This window comes from Parasteatoda tepidariorum, chromosome 8 (assembly GCF_043381705.1).
Source record: "Parasteatoda tepidariorum isolate YZ-2023 chromosome 8, CAS_Ptep_4.0, whole genome shotgun sequence".
Taxonomy (NCBI): Eukaryota; Metazoa; Arthropoda; class Arachnida; order Araneae; family Theridiidae; genus Parasteatoda; species Parasteatoda tepidariorum.
In genome coordinates this window covers 87,147,586-87,157,170 of record NC_092211.1, presented here as the reverse complement: position 1 = coordinate 87,157,170, position 9,585 = coordinate 87,147,586, and the positions used below count along the sequence as shown (strand labels likewise).

Genomic DNA, 9,585 nt, shown 5'->3' with positions numbered 1-9,585 from the left:
ACGCGTTATGGTCAAAGAACAGGTTTAAATATGAAAATGCTCATTCTTTCAGCAGCAATGCTTGCAGAACTCATAATTCAGCTTGAAGATAATCTTTGTTTAAGCAAACGATAGCATTTCTTGTGCATTTTGCTTTGCAATGAAAACTTTAAAACCTCTTATCTTAAAACATGATTTTTGGAGTTCTGCTATTGCAGCCCATGAGCGATATATCTTCGAAGCGCGATTGAAAATTTTTAATAAAGTAATATCTTATCACTATTGTTTTGGGATTATTTTTTTAATGCTAGATACATTAAAAAAAAGCTCATAAAAAGAAGAAGAAAAGCTACTTCGTCAACACTTAAAAGCATATTTGCCGAACTAATTCATTCTACATACATACGTTTGAACGGCATGGTTGATTTAACATAGTGGGTATAACAATTTAAGATTTAACTTTTCAAATTTAAATTAAAACGACAAAACACATAGTTGCAGCTACCAATAAGAAATTATTTTCTCAACGACCGTTCAATTTAGGGACTGTGTACGTAGGTAAAATCATACGAAATGAATAAAATGAGTTTAAAAAATGCAAATAATAAGAATAACATATTTATCAAAATCTTTATTGGTTCTTAGGCCAGAATTGGTAACGTTGTATGTTTAGCAATTTCACAGTGGCTTTTTTTATTTCTTATCAGCCTGAAATATCCTTTCTCTCCCCACTTCTCACCCCAACTGCAAAATAATAAAAAACATTATATGTTAAGTTTAATATGTATATATAGAGAGAGATTTTATTAGCTCATGACTAAACAAAGGAAAAGCTTAAAAAAGAAATGACAGTGTTAGCAAGTGATATAAAATCAGTTTACAGTATAGTCCATAGAATCTGTTTTGGGATGAGTATTCCATTTTTTTTAAAGATATCTGACAATGAATGCAGGGCAACGACTAAAGTTAAGGGATCCATTTCCGCTTCAATGTTGCACAATTTGAGAATTGGGATTGAAACAATAATGCTGGGTGCAACGTAGATCAAGATCCTAGTGGAGCATCTTGTAGCATGTACGTTAGAAATTACATGCAGCTCGGTACACTGCCGCGTAGCGGCATTAACCGATTCGTCGATAATGTTAATTCGATAGTGGCGGGTAAAGATATAGGAAATGAAATTGGAAATCGGAGGGGGCGGTGCCTACCACCACGTTAGGAATCGCGGGATCTCATTGGACGCTGACGCCAGCGAATCTTAAGTTGAGAAAAGGTCGGAATTGGTATTGGAATATGTTTGAAATAATCATAAAAATAACATAAAATAATTATAATACCGTCAAGTGGGGCTACTTTGTGCAGCGGGGGCTACTTTGTGCAAATTCGAATTTGGCACTTTTCAAGTGCTGCTATTCAGCATTATGTTTTTTTTCACGTTAAAAATGTGTGGAATTTGAAGATAGAAGTCTCCTTTATTACTACAAAAAAAGTTTTGAATTTTAAAACAATCTCAGAGTGTGTTTTGTTTATCCAATGTCAACAACTTTCCGAGAACGTCGGACGTCGAAAAGTGTGCGTGGAAACTTTAGCTGTGAAATGCAAAGACGTTGATAAAACAATTGTAGTAAGCGCAAAATTTTTTATTTACATATTAATAAACAATTATATCATGTTAGCGTTAAAAAATTTTGAAAATTAATAACAAATAAACGGAAAATGAAAAAAAATGCACTTTGGGGCTACTTTGTGCAAAGTTTCATTCGTTTTTTTTTTCGACAGAAAAATTGTCAGACGTTATAAAAAAATACCTGGAACGAGAAACTACCGTGATTACACTTTAGAAAAGCTGCAACAATGTTTGCAAGCAGTTGCTGGTGGTATGTCGATTGCAGAAGCTTCTCGGAAGTACAAAATCCACAGAAATACTATCTCTAATAAAATTCACAAGAAACACGTGAAACGTGCTGGTAAACTATTATTTTTCTTCTACAAAGATTTTTCTAATGAATTAATCAAACGATTTAACACATAAAAATATATTTTATAGGACATCAGGTGATTTTGACAGAAACTGAAGAGCAAGTTCTGTCATGTTCATTCAAGCATGTTATGTTCAAATTTATCAATATTATAAATGTTAATGAATATGTAATAATTATTATTTTTGAAATTTCATCCATTTCAATGTTCAAAAATGTATATGGTTTCCTTTTGTTTAAACTCAAATGTTTTGAAATAAACATTCTTTTTAAGAAAAAATTCTTTAAAAAAAATGGTTTTTTAACGCTGAAAATTATTTTCAAACTAATATCTTTACATATCTTGATGTTTTTGTCTTTAAAAATGTCAACAATTAACTTTTTTAACAATTTTATATCAATATTTTACTAAAACCATGATTACTAAACTGAATTCCTATCGCTGCACAAAGTAGCCCCACTTGAGGGCTACTTTGTGCAAGGTATGTTTTGACTTATTATTGGTAAATATTACATACAAATAATGCCAATATTGATCAAATTTCTGAGTCCAGTTACGAATATAATATCGATAAATTTTGCTAAAGTTTTAATTAACATAGTTTTTTTACATGTCAAAGTTCAAAAACTGCGAAATCCTGCACAAAGTAGCCCCACATGAGGGTACAAATACGAAGTATAAAAAAAAATAATAAAATGAGAACGATATTTACAAACGCAAAAATAGATCAATAAACACTAATAATTAAGATAAGCGAGAATATAAAACAATTGAGGTATAATAAAAGTGGTACTTGATTAAATTAGCTATATACATATATACAAATCGGGTTGGGGTTATCAAGATCAAATAATAATAATCATGAATTAAGTGTAAGGTAAAAATAAAAGTATATCCTCTGTTATAGAACTGACCCAGGCGTCCCGGTATTACCGCTCGTTTCTGGGCTGCTCAGCTCACATCAAATACTAACTCTTTGGTCGTGACCCTCCGAGGGGGGTTGCTCCGTGCCTCCGAGCTAGTAATTGTTATGTTTTCTCTGCATGAGATGTATGTGTGTATCAAATTGAATGAATAATTAGAATATTATCCTGAATGTTGTTTGAAAAAGGCGGTGATGGGGCTGAATTTGGTGTTGTCTTCTATAAAGTCAATAGTAAATTAAAATCGCTAGTGGTACAGTTGATGGCTTTTGTATAAAAATCCTTATTTAATTTATCCATATATTCGTTTATGTTGGTTATTTTAAGATCTGTGAGGATGCTGTTATAGCTGATGCATCTAGGTGCTCCTAGCATTCTTCTGAGGATTCTACCTTCAGCATTAGCTAACTTACTTTTTAAAGAATTGCTTAGGGTGTGTTAATTGCAGGGCATGCGTAGGTTTGAACTGGCCCAATGGCCATTACATAAACAGTCCTTTTGCATTTAATATTAAGGGTTGAATTTGCATTTAGGATTGGATGGAGTGCCCAGTAAGCGCCGTTAGCTTTGTTAATGGCGTTAGTGATGTGCATCTTCCAGTTGAGAGTCGAAATAATGATCATACCCAAGTATTTGGCGTGTGATATTGGTTTGATGATTTTGTTACAGAGTAAAATATTGGGAATGGTTTTACCTTTTTTCTTTTCATTGAAAATGATGAGTTGGGATTTTTCTGGGTGTAGGCTGATTTGACACCATTTTTCTACTTCATACATTTTTTGCTGCATATAGATAGCTGCTTGTCTGTTGCTTATAGATTTTGTGATTAGAGCAGTATCGTCAGCATAAAGAGCTGTAAATTCATTATTGTTTTGATTATTGACTGGGAAGTCTGCTGTATATAATATGTAGAGCAGAGGGTCAAGAATACTTCCTTGTGGCACTCGTGCTTTAATATCTCTATAGTCCGAGAACGTGTTGTTTATTTTTATTCTGAATTTCCTATCAGTAAGATATGAATTTATTAAGATATTTAAGTCCATTGGAATATTTAATTGTGAAAATTTGACAATAAGGCCTTGATGCCAAACGCGATCAAATGCCTTGGCTACATCTAATAAAAGTAGAAAAGCAGTATCATGTTTATATTTAGCTTGGATTAGAAATTCTAGAATGTTAATCAGTTGTTTTGTTGTTGATAAGTTCTTCCTAAAGCCATATTGTTGATTTGGAATAATACTTTGGGTGTGGTTGTTCAGTCGATTTTGAATAATTTTTTCTAATATTTTTGAGATAGATGAGAGTAGACTAATTGGTCTATGGTTCTCGGGATTTGATGCTGTTTTGGCCGGGTTTTGCAAATAGGATAACATCAGAATTTTTCCAGTTGGTGGGAAAATATAGTGCATTAATACAGGAGTTGAAGATGTTAACAAGTTGGTTCATTTTATTCCTTGGGAGATTTTTGATCATATAGTTTGTAACGTTATCGTGTCCAGGCGCTTTTCTATTGGAGAGGGTTTTGATGACAGAGGTGACCTCGTCTTCTGTGGTCGGGTTAATATTGTTTACATTATTATGCTGTTTATTGATGATTTCATTATATTTGTCCAAGATAATTTTATCACTGTTTGGGTCATTGTTGTCATCATTTATTGAGAATTGCTTTGTTGCGTAAACATCTGCTTTATCGTCTATTGTGTATACCGTGCCATCTGGCCCTTTTAAGTGCATTTTGCTACTCGGTGTTCTTCTAAGTGATTTGATCATTTTCCATATGGAATTATCAGTAGTATTTAGTTTCTCATCCCATTCTTTATTTCTGTGATTATTGCATATTTTTTTAATTTCTTTATTCATCTTACTTATTTTTTAAGTTCGGGATTACGGTTCTGTTGAAATCTCTTCTTTATTTAATTTTTCTCCTTTATTATATTTCTAATATGGCTTGGAAGTTTAAAGTTATTAAGGTTTGCTGAAAAAATTTCAGTGGCCTCTTTAAGGGCCTTTGATAGTGAGTTAGTTATATCCTCAATTGCATGATCTTGACTGATGCCCGTTAAATCTGTCGAGTCTCAAAGTCCTCCATCTTCCCATAACAAATCAATACCTTTGGGGGTACCGATCCAGGAGTTTCCTTGTCTTCTGGATTGGTTCAAAATTACAAGTCTACGGATTTGAACATTAGTAGTCGTAAACCCAAAAATTGGGTCGACTGTTCAACGGCGGTCATAAAAAAAATAAAATTGCATGATCTATATCATTTGGTTGTTAAGAATAGTATCATCTTCATTACTATTGGAGAGATGTAGGATATTGTGAAATAAAATCCAGTCTACTTTCTTTTTGAATGTGTTATTTTCTTTGGTTTCAAGTGTGGTGGTGATCCAGACTGGCCAGTGGTCTCTGCTTAATTGTAGCATGTAACCAACCTTTAACATCTACAGGTAGAGAAGAAAGAGTTTGAGAGCGTTGATTGGAGCTCTCGGCAACGCCTATGTCTATGCCTATATGAATTGGTTACCTAAGTTTCGGTCCCGTCAGGGGTCCTAACTCATTCATCTGAGTGGGGTAGTAGTGTATGCAGCTAGAGCTAAATTCAGTGGGGGATGTAATACAAAAAATTAGGAAGAACAGTTAACTTTGGTTTGGTGTCATTAACTTTGGTGTGGAATACCCTGTTGCTTAAGTAATTGTTAATTAATAAGATCAGGTCCTTTGGGATATCGTGGTTTATCAGTTTGTAGATAAGTCCCTGATGCCAAACGCGGTCAAAAGCTTTGGCCACGTCCAAAGTCAGAAGAGCAATAGTCTCTTTTTTGTAAAAACTCTTGGATACCTCCTCAACTATCGTGACCAGCTGTTAAATCGTTGAGAGATTATCTCGAAACCCGAACTGTTCATCGGGTAGGAAGGTGAGATGGGGTTTCAGTCGGTTTAGGATAGTCCTTTCAAAAAATTTTGAGAATGCCTTGAGGAGACTTATCGGCCTATAGCTATCGGGCATAAGGATGTTTTTCCCTTGTTTGGGGAAAAGCACAATTTGAGCTTGTTTCCATTGGATTGGGAAGTAGCACTTTTCGAGGCAGGAGTTGAGTTGTTCAATAATGTTTGGAGGTAGGAATTTGATCATAACGTTGTTGTTTTTGTCCATCCCCGTTGCTTTATTGTTATGAAATTTATCAATGATCTTATACAGTTCTTCTGTTGTGATCAGCTCAATGTCTTTGTTTGGGGTTTGCGTAGTGATATAATTATTATAAGTATCCAGTATATTTGCCTCAGTATTAATATTTCTGGGTATCTTATTAATGGAAAATTGTGTCTGCAAAGATTTCGCTTTTGTCAATGTCCGAATAGGTTTTACCACTAGGGCCAAGGAGAGGCATATTCGTTGCTTTGGGTCTTTTGAGAGCCCGAGCCATAGTCCAGGCAGTTTTGTCCTGTGCTGAGAGGCTCTCAATCTTTTCATCCCAGGACTCACAAAGCACTCGTTTTTTAGACCAAGTTCATGGTGCGGTATAGCCATTTCTGGCTCTTGCTCCAAAAACACTAAATAACTAACTAACTCATCCCAGGACTCCTTTTTAAATTCCAAGATCTCTTTTTTGATCAGTTTGGTATAGCTGTTTACTTGAGCTTTGGTGCTAGGATCTCTTGTCCTTTGGAAAGATTTTCTAAGTTTGTTTGAAGGGGTTTCGAACAACCCCTTCACTATTAAGATAGTGTAGATCTTGATGAGGTATTTAATGTAAAACGGGAGCTTGTAGTAGTCATTTGGAATATCAACTTTATAAGATGAATCTCCGTAGGCATCTTGAATGCCCTTGTAAGATGAGTTATCTCATATTCTATATCCGTTTCTGAGCTTAGATTATTTGCCTGGTTTGTTCTTTTTTGGAGGCAGTTAGTGTACGAGAGCCATTCAGTATTGGTTTTTGTCCTAGTTTTATCCTGTTTTTTGAAATTTGCAGTGACAAGGATGGGTAGATGGTCGCTGCTGAGTGCGAACACAGTATTGATAGTGAAGGGGTTGTTCGAATTCGTAATAAGTATATGAAGAATATCGTGCGTGTGATGAACACTCATGGGCATGTAGGTCGGATCTGCTGGTGCGTAGACCGTCAGGTTGAATTTTTTCACTTGTTTGAGTAGGTTTTTTCCAGGGGTGTTGTCTTTCGTGTAGCCCCAAATGCGGGTTTTGGAGTTCTCGGCAACGCCTTCTGTGACGTCTTTTTGTAGCTCTTTCACAATATGATTTCTCCGTAATTTGTTTACAAATTGTAAATCAATCATAAATCCGCTCTGATTTGTTTTTCATATTTTTAAGTCAAATGAAAACGTTTTCAGCCGAAAATAAAATAGCGTCATCCATGTTCTTTTAATAATAACACGTTTTTTCTTTATCTTTTAGTTTTGTTCATTAGTTTAAAATATTTTTTACGCTTTTGCATAGTATTTTTTTTAAATTTTAAAATTATGGATTTCATGTAAATGCGGAAAAAAAAGGTTTTGATAAAAACATCAAGTTAGTGCAATAAGAATTATTAAACATAAATTATGAGCATATATTTTAAATTATTTTTAGCTAGCTTTAGTCTAATAAATATAGGAATTGATTTCAAACCTACATTTGTAAAATCTTTATTCGAATTGAATAGCATTATAAATCTCCTTATGCTCTTAATCCTCGATTTCACGAATTTTTCGATATCTCGAAGAAGAAAAGAAATCCCTTCAAATTGCCTGTACACTCAATGTTAAAAAAAAAACTTGATTTCACGAATTTTTTTTCTAATCAATGATAACTTAATTTTTTTCCATAAATAGTGTAGATTTTTCTTCTGAATATAAAAAAAAATAATAACAAATTTTAAGAATAGAAAACCAATTCTCATAACGATAAACTTTTAAAAAAAAAATGGACATAAAGACGTCAGTAACACATTGAAATGGTGTCTCCTACTTTTCACCTAACCCTATTCTAACCTAAAACATTATCAATGATGTGCACCAGTGGCACCGAGGGTCCGTTTGTAAGGGGGGGGGGGTTCTATTTCCATAGAGGGATTTTATATAGGGGACGGAATCCTTTTCTCCAGGAAAACAACTTGAAAGGGAGAAATATTTTTCCCTTACCATCGCTCAATTATACTCTCGTTTACCATATATACTTATTTTCATCACCGAGAGCAATTGAGCCGTTTTCAAAAATATGTCTGAAGTATGTAAAACCTTCCAAAAATGTGTGGTAATTTCTTGGTTTATAAAAATTATCTTTATAACATATATAGAAAATATTAGTGTGAAACAATTTATTGGAGATCTTTATTTGATATAAATATAAAAACAAATTGAAAATTTAATTGAAAAAACTTATTCCGTAAACAAGAGTGTGTGTTATAAATCACATATTTAATGAGAAAATTGCTCACTCATTGTATACAGTAAAAAGACATTCAAAAAAACTTTTTAAACTATTAAATATATTGCTAATTTATTAATAAAATTATTTTTATATCAATTTTAAAATAAAAATTTTATGTAAATTTATAAATGCCATTTAAAAAACAAACAAACTGGAATTAGCTACAACTTTGCAAGTTTATTCTAAATAAAATTTATTCATTTAAAAAATATACAGCTTAGTTTATATGACAATCGATTCTTCTCAAAAATGGTAAGGCTCTACAGTTTGTAAATTTAATTGTACGTTATTTGAACAATTAGATTATAATTTAATGGATACTGTTCTAAAGTTAATAAAAAAAAAATTTTTTTTAATTTAGAAAATATTGCATAGACTTACAGCTAATTAATTAACTGTGCGTATTCCTGCTTAGAAAGTGGTACAGATAGTTACTTTGTGTTTTGCGTTTTTAAAAATGAAACAACTAATTTTTTTGTAATTACTCCATGTCGATTTCTTTGATAATGAAAAAAAAAAAAAAGTAGAGTAGTTATTATCAAACTAAAGAGGAAAAATGAAAGATGTAAAAAAAAAAAAAATTTTTTTTAAACAAATATTGAACAAAAAAGGTCAATAAATCAAGTCTAAGTTAGTATTGATTTTTTAGTTACTCATGATTTAGTTACTCACCATTAATAAAAGTGAAAATAAAAAATAATAATCTTCGTTACTAAAAATTTCTCGAAGATAAAATGCTAGAGATATTTTAAATTAATATCTTTTATGCTGAATTTATGTTTACATAACTTATCAAAAAAATATTAATTAAATATAATTTAAGAAATTTAAAAAAAGTTTTGCATTTTTTTAAAAATATTTGCATTTAAAATATTAATAGATAATTAAATAAAATTTAGAATACTGGTGTTAGAAGCATTAATATTTGATGTTATTGAAATATCAATATACACTGGTTATCATAAATTAAGGAAAATTCACAAAAATCGCGATAACTCAAGAAATTACACATGGAATTTTATGAAACTTACCCACAATATACAACACATAGTAAGGTATTAAACAACATAAAAAGAAATTATCAGACATTAATAGTAGTATAGAAATTAGCACATGTATAAAATAAACAAATTGGAAGTATCGGTTTGCAATAGAAAAAGTACCTTTAATATGGAATATGATTGCCTCTAGAAGCAATACAGCACAAACAGCGATGTGTGATGCTTTCAATTATGCGGTCTATCAGTTCAATAGGAAGTGAGAGCCATTGCTCTT

General features: G+C 32.2%; 1 long non-coding RNA gene across 1 annotated transcript in view; it reads right to left on the bottom strand.

Annotated features, from left to right (window-relative positions):
• Positions 1 to 595: 595 nt before the first annotated feature.
• LOC139426246 (uncharacterized) overlaps positions 596 to 9,585 on the bottom strand; it is a 15,717-nt gene continuing 6,727 nt past the window's right edge. The window contains exon 4 of the long non-coding RNA XR_011637480.1: positions 596 to 723. This is a non-coding gene — a long non-coding RNA (uncharacterized lncRNA). The remainder of the gene's footprint in view (positions 724 to 9,585) is intronic.